Source organism: Triticum dicoccoides, chromosome 1A (genome assembly GCF_002162155.2).
Source record: "Triticum dicoccoides isolate Atlit2015 ecotype Zavitan chromosome 1A, WEW_v2.0, whole genome shotgun sequence".
In the NCBI taxonomy this organism is placed as follows: domain Eukaryota; kingdom Viridiplantae; phylum Streptophyta; class Magnoliopsida; order Poales; family Poaceae; genus Triticum; species Triticum dicoccoides.
In genome coordinates this window covers 586,546,637-586,554,224 of record NC_041380.1, presented here as the reverse complement: position 1 = coordinate 586,554,224, position 7,588 = coordinate 586,546,637, and the positions used below count along the sequence as shown (strand labels likewise).

The window sequence follows — 7,588 nt, the reverse complement described above, 5'->3', positions numbered from 1 at the left end:
ATCATCACATCATATTTGAGGGTTAGCAATATATTGAAGATCCTTAATGAATATATGACTTGATCCATATGAGATGAAGGAAACCCATATATCTCAATGCTATGGTTGAATTACCTTAATGAATTCGAGTCTAACTTATTCTTATCTACAATCAACTCATTGCTTCTTCAAGAACTTCTCTTAGACCGATTGTACATGTGATCTAACTAGCAATCGCCTTCTACTTTGGTCCGCCTGGACAGGGCTTTTGTAAACATTTTTGTGGATTTCACTGTTCCTTGATTCCTAACGGCTACATTGCTAGGTCAACTTTTGATCACGCCCGTACGACAATTTCAAAACATGTGGCGTTTATTAGGCTCAATAATCTTCTTGTTCAAAACCCTCATTTTTAATATCTTGTTTGTCATATTATCCAAAGGAACTACACAAGCTTTGGGCAGGCCTGATCCAGGCTCGACCCTACCGGCTCTATATTTAGGAAATTGAAAAGAATTAGGAACGTTGTTAATAAATGGGCGTTGATGTCAATACTCATGTAGTTTTGACCCAAAATTGCTATACCATTGTTGTTCCTCGACTTGAGGTTAATTCAAAATTCCTATTGGTCGTTCAGTGCGGTGAATAGTAAACACAGGGCAAAAGGGCGTATGACTTGGGTCGGCGCAGTTTGCATCTGATTTTTCTTCCTTTTGTTATTTTCTTTTTTCATTATTGCTTCCTCTGTCCTTTTATTGTTTTCTTTTGTCTATTTTCCTTTTTCTTTTTTTCTTCAAGAAAATAAAAAAGAGAAAACTTCCACGAATTTATAAGAATGGAAAAATGTTTACGATTTGAAAAATCACAAAATTATACCATATATATGAATTTGACTAATTTTAACACATTTTAAAATGCGTTCTTGATTTTTAGAAAAACCTTCCTGAATTATTAAAAAACATCATTTTTTACTAAAGTAAATAATTTTAAATTTTGTTACATGATTTTTTTTAGAAGATCGCATTTTGAAAACACAAAATTTTAAAAATGTTTGCAGTTTTAGAAGCACGGAAAACAACCGAAAAAACCGGAGATCTAAAAGAAACCAAAGGAATCCAGGGAGAAAAAACACACTAAAAACAATGTTTGTTTGCTCGACTATACGTCGCAGTGAGGAACATATAGACGCGTAAGACGTTGATGTACTTTCATATTTCTCCCTGTGGATGTTGATGGTTCAGTTGTTTTCTCTCGCCATGGCTGGAATCAGTTGGACTAACTACTTCTAGTTCACGATGCTTACCGTTCGCTTACGCAAGAATCAAATTAAGTCTCTAGACGTTGATAGTTCAATTGTTTTCCCTGCTCGAGATGCAAACTGTTGGACTAACTACTCATCCGATTCCGCTCCCCTGCTCGAGAATTCTGCACTTCGTCCGCTCAGGCCGGCGATCACACGAGTCTGAATCTAAATACAGCTGCAGTGCTGCGAATACACTACACAGTACGATGCTGGCTGCAGCAAGCACCTACAGGTTCTTAACCTCGGACAGATTCAGGAACCACTCGTCCAGTTGACTCCCGAACCACATGTCAGCCCCGAGGCCTCCGCCGGCACCTACAGGTTCTTAAGCTCGCACACGGAGGGGTAGCAGTCGCCAACGTTGCCGGCCGGCGCGGAAGGGAACGAGGGCGGCGTGGCCGGCCACTGAATCTCCTCCGGCGCCGCGGCCGGCGGGCTCTGCTGCTCCTGCCCGAAGCTACCAGGCGACTGTTAATGCGCGGCGGCCTGGGCGCAGGCGCAGGTGTGCGTGCCGTGGTACACGACGTCGAAGAGCAGCGGGTCGGCAGCGGCGCGCTGCACCTGCTTGGTGGCCTGACAGCCCTGCGTGTGCCGGTGCGTGCACCGGAAGTATGCCCGCGGGTACGGGGCGCCGAGGATGTCCTTCTGGCCGTACTTGCGCCAGCTGAGCCCGTCGTTGAGCGGCCCCGCGTCCGTCACCGACGCCACCCGCACCTGCCTCCTCACCTTCCCCGCCGCGGCCTTCCTGCCGCTCACGCTCGCCCTGCCGGTGGCATTGCCTTCGCCGTCGCCGCCGCCGCGCGGGCTGCTCCCGGCGAGGCGCATGGCCCGGTCGACGGACGCGGCCAGAGCGGCGCAGAGCTCCCTGGCGGTGCCCGGCGCGCCCTGGTCGCCTTCGAGGCGCACCTCCAGCTCCCTCGCCATGGCCAGCAGCCCGTCCAGCTCCGTCGCCAGCGTCGCCGCCGTGTCGTCCATGCCCGGCCCCCGGTTCAGCTCAGCAGCACCTGGCGTGGGCGAGCGTGCGCGCGCTTCGCGGGTTGTGAATTGCGATGAGAGTTGATGAGCTTGGTGTGGTGGCGACAGGGGAGGAGGAGGATTTATAGGGCCGGACCGGGCAAGCGCTAAGCACAGAATTGGTCCGCAATTTTGACCGATGACCCGAGAAAAGTTGACGAGAGTATAATACACGTCTGCTGGACTGATGAGTGTGAGTGTGAGTGTGTGAGTGCGATCCGTACATTTGGACCGGTCCGAGCCAACAAGACTACTACTACTATACGATAGTACTCTCCGACCACTTATCCGATCTAAGCGGTCGTACTGCCATTGATTAACACTCTTCCTGCACTTAATTAAGTGATTCCTCACTGACAAGTGACGTGTTCGATCCCAGTGACCAACTAGCTGCGTCACTCTCACCGGTCACGGCTGATGGTTCATTTGATCCCAGTTTTTTTTTTTTTTTTGCGTGTAGAGGGGGCGTAATGGTTTGCATGGCCTCAAGTTCACTGTGAATTTCGTGGAAGATTCATCGTCGTCGTTGTTCATGGGTACGTGTGGTGTGGCTAGCTGTGGAGGAAAAATGTTGGGGTTGTATTGTATCGTGGTGCTCTATCTGACAGTGTTGGTACATGGCGTACCGTGTGGCACTTTCAGGTATTCAGATGGGAGCTTGCCGGGAGGAGGAGGATGCCCGGAAGGTGGCGCGCGGGTGCCGGGAGGCTTCGTCGGAGCACGGCACAAGTGCGCTTGGCGGGAAAAGGCCGGGTCGGGAAGTACATGCACACTGCCAGCGTACGAGTGAGTAAGAGCAACTCCAACGGGCCGACCTAAACGGACGGCGATTTCGTCCGTTTTTTGTCCGTTTAGGTCGGTCAGATGGATATGAACATCCGCTTTCGCGTTCGGGTCGGCTCGTGTGTTCAACGCTGGCCCGACCCATTTTGACGGCATCGATCAAAAAAAATGTTCATGCATATTTAAAAATATAAACAACTTAATTAAACATTGAAACCGGCCATGAAGGCCGGCGAGAGTCAACGCGTCCACATTAGCATTAAATAAAACTAAAAAAACTAAACTACAAGGTGGCGTGCTGCCCTAGGCGGCGGCATCGTCGTCCTCGGGGTCGGTGATGTCGATGAGCGTCGGCGCAGGGCCGGCCCAGGGGAACGTCGTGTTCCAGGCGGCGGCGATATAGGCCGCGGGCAGCTGTTGCGGCACGGGCAGTGCGGGCGCGGGGGGCTGTTCCGGCGCTGGCAGGACCGGCGCGGGGGGCTGTGCGGCCGCCTGTGCAGCCGCTGTCAGGCGCGCCTCCTCCTTGAGGTCGCGCTCGAGCATCTTCTTGTACTCGCCGCGACGGCGCTCCTCGGCCAGCCGGCGCCCGCGCCACATCTCGAGATATGCCTGCTCCTGCGTCGGGGCCGCCCCCAACCAAACCGGGGGCGCGGACACCCACTCGCGCAGCACTCCCGTCCAGGAGTAGTGCTCGATGGGCTCCGGCTCGGGCTCTGGGTCGGCTTTGACACTGCGTCGGGGAGGGGACGACGGGGCCACCGGCGACACCACGCAATCACCGGCCGCGGAGAGGGCAAGGGCCTGCGTCATGGCCGCCTCGTACCGAGCCTCCTCTCCCTCCACCGTCTCCATCATGCGCTGCTCGTCCTCCTGTCTCTCGCGGTAGACCGCCGCAAGGGCCGCCTGGTCCTCCTCGCGGACGACGAGCAGGGGCGACCTCGCGCATGCTGCGGTCGACCTCGCGGACGACGAGCAGGGGCGACCTCGCGCATGTTGCGGTTGACGCTGCGGCATGTTGCGGTCGACCTCGCGCACGCCGTGTCGCCTCGCCTCCTCGTGCTCGAAGGCGAACCATCTCTTCCAGTTCGGCGAGTCAGTGGCATAGGCGGCTTCGCGGGGCTGCTCCGGCGCCAGCAGCGCCCGCCGGCGCCGCGCCTCCTTCGCGTGCGCCCTAGCCGACCGCGGCGCAGCCGACACTGGGATCCTATCTGGATCCAGATGTCAGTCGTGCGGCAGTGTCACGTCGGGGTACGGCAGAGGCTGGCGGTGCTGCCAGTGCCATTCCGCCTGGTGCACTGGCACGTTCACGCGCATCCTCTGCGATGTGCCGGCGCCGGCGGAGGCGGCTTAAAAAAGGGCGACCGCCGTCGCTGACGCGTAGGCCCGTGGTCATAAATTAAGCTGACCGCGTGGACAACGGGTAGTTGCACGGCCGCCAGACGGGGGCGCCATGGATAGCGAGAAGACGCGCGTGGCGTCCATTCAGTGTTCGCGCCGACGCACTTGGGACACAAATTTAGGTCGCAAATACGTCGGCGCGGACGCCAAACGGACATGATTTGAGTTTGGGTCGGCCTGTTGGACCATCATTTTTACTCACGTCTACTCAAACGAACGCGGATGAATAAAATGAGTCGCCTCATTAAAGTTGCTCTAACTAGTACAGTGAAGCTAGAGAGCTAGCGGCCAAGCCCCGGGGGCACGCACCAAGAGTAGAGCGGCTGGCCCAACTTTTGTGTACGGGCCCAGCACCCACCCAAGCTTTGTGTGCGTGTACGATCGAGCGTGGGTTTCGTGCTATGCATGTACTGTACAGGAATATCGCGGTGAGAGTGACACAAGGCGTACTGTGCACACTACCCTCGAGGGCACGCAACTAGCTAGTAGAACGAGAAGGTGATGATGACATATGAATAGACGCCTCGTAATAAAAAATGTAGCTTAACGTATTTATATTGATTTTTTCTTTCAAAGCAAGCCATTACTAGCGAATCTCAAAAAATAGAAAACAGGTTTTTTAAAACTTTATACATCGGACGACACTTTTTCTTCTTAAACACTCGTCTACTGCTGGAAATCCCGCTGCACCATCAAAACATATTTTTCCTGACATCCAATTTGACATGACTTGCGAGACATCACCCTAGGGTTATGCATTCAGCAAATGTACTATGCAGATGCTGTGTTTTGTTTGGTGCATTCTGTGGCTGGATGTTTGGGTGAAGTGTCGCTGCTTTTGCGTTGCAAGTTGGCCGCCCGATGGATGGCCTTTTTTGAAACGAAAGAAAAGGTGTGTGTACATGACCGGAGCTGGGGTCGTCAAGCTAGCTGGCCAAGCCACGTCGATCCGCTATCATACATAGAGCATCCAGCTGCGCGGCGTGGCCCGGGAATCGGAATCAACCCCGTCCACGTTTTTCTGCACGGACGAGATCACCCCCGGAGCCCGGGGGGATGCTGTTGGACCCGGGGCTGGGAAAAGAGGATTGATTGGCCGGCCGTCGGGTTCGTCAGGAGCTTTGGCAGCAGGACGGCCGGAAAGCAACCGCGCGCGTCCCACACGTACGAGCGAGCCTGGACCGTGTAGTGTGTGTAAACAAGAATACGGTGACAGACAGGGATACAAGCCGTACTGTCTACAGTGCAACGTTCCCTCGATCGATGGCACGCAACGGACAAGGTGCGAACAGCAAGTGTAGTACGATACCGTGTGGTTCGTCTCGTGGATTCTCTCGCTCGACGTCCAGTGAAGTTTCGTTGCTTTTGCCCCGATGGATCGCCTTTCTGAACCGAAAGAAAAGGCGTGTGTACACAACCGGGCCTTGGGTCGTCAAGCTAGTAGCCAGTCACGTCGATCTGCTTTTGCACGGGAGCTCGTGGGATCGGAATCATCACCGTCCCAGTTTTTCTACGCGGACGCGATCGACCCCGGATGCTATTGGACCGGGGGGCTGGGAGAAGATGATTGATTGGCCTGGCGCCGTTGTTCGTCAGGAGCTTTGGCGGCAGGACGGCCGGAAAGCAGCCGCAACGGCCGGTGCGCGTCCCACGCGGCTGGTTGCGGCATCCGACCGAGCCGTCACAACGGTATATGCTGGCTGCAGAGCCGGAGCGTGACGGCAAAGTAAGACCAGAGTAACAGCATGAATTGGGTCACCCTCAAATTCTTTTCTGTTTTTTTAGGAAACTCACGCCAAGCTTTATTGATTAATGGAGATGTTTATAGGTACATGAATTGGGTCATGAGAGTGATGCAACCACACATGGCGACTTATATCTGAGGGCGTCTCCAACGCCATCCTTCAAATCGCCCGTAAACGTCTCGACTCTCGACCAAGGTGTTTGGACGTTTTTTTTTCGTCCAATATAGTGCCCCAAACGTTAGCGGACCAGTTCGCATGTTCGAATTATTATCGCTTATCGGAAGCAAACTAGGAAAATATTTTGGGGAGTCCAAACGTCCGTCCGGCCAATTAAAAGCCATCATGTATAATCTCTTCTCACCGTCTGGATTATGGAAGGCCATTGCTGTCTTTTTTTCTTTCTGTTTGACAGACGGCATGCATGAACTATGGCGGAAGGCTTCGAAAGCTCATTGGGCGGAAGCCACTGTTTTTTCTTCAAGTGCTTGGCGGAAGCTGAATGCACCAGCATCATAGAGTTGACGGAAGTCTTCTTCAAGTGCTTGGCGGAAGCAACTAATGCATGGATTAGTAGCATAGTGAGTCACACATGTTTGGTGGAAGCCACTAAATCCAGTAAAATGTGACCGTTGCTACTGGCTACTATTTGGCAGAAGATTATTGCCGCTGCTATTTATCACTTAATGGAGACGAAATTTGAGGTATAAGGTTGGATGGGGCTGTTTTCACTATTTTGACCATGTCTGAAAACTTTAGCACAAAATAAACTTCCCAAAAATTTATTTCACGATCTGCACTTTGCCATGGCCTTGTGGCGTTTCTGCTTTGTTTGGAAACGCCAAACTAGCCTACGTTGCTCCCTTTTATAGATAAGTGGCAATATGAACAGGTTGCTGGAAACACCACTAACAATGGTGTTTAATATTTGGGCAGCAACGCCACACACGATGGCGTTTCTGCCCTGCTACATACCGTCTGGACCAGGCCAGCAATATGGGTGATTTTGGCGTTTTCAAATAAGGCAGCAACGCCACACATGATGGCGTTTCTGCCCTGCTACATACCGTCTGGACCAGGCTAGCAACGTGGGTGATTTTGGCGTTTTCAAATAGGGCAGCAACGCCATAAGCGTGGCATTTCTGAAAAGGGTAAGATTGTGCAATAATTATGTGTGACGTTCATTTTGTGCTAAAGTTCCTTGACAAGGTTAGAACAGTGAAAAATGTCGTTGGATGGTCGGCTCCCGTACCGGTCCGCGGACATTTGTGGTATTCATTTTGAGGGATTGCGTTGGAGATGTCCTAAGAGCATCTAGAGCCGGATATGTCAAATATGTCCCTTGAAACGCTCACGGACGTGCACGTCC

General features: G+C 52.7%; 1 pseudogene; it reads right to left on the bottom strand.

Annotated features, from left to right (window-relative positions):
* Positions 1–1,140: 1,140 nt before the first annotated feature.
* Positions 1,141–2,326, bottom strand: LOC119292897 (annotated as a pseudogene).
* Positions 2,327–7,588: the final 5,262 nt, after the last annotated feature.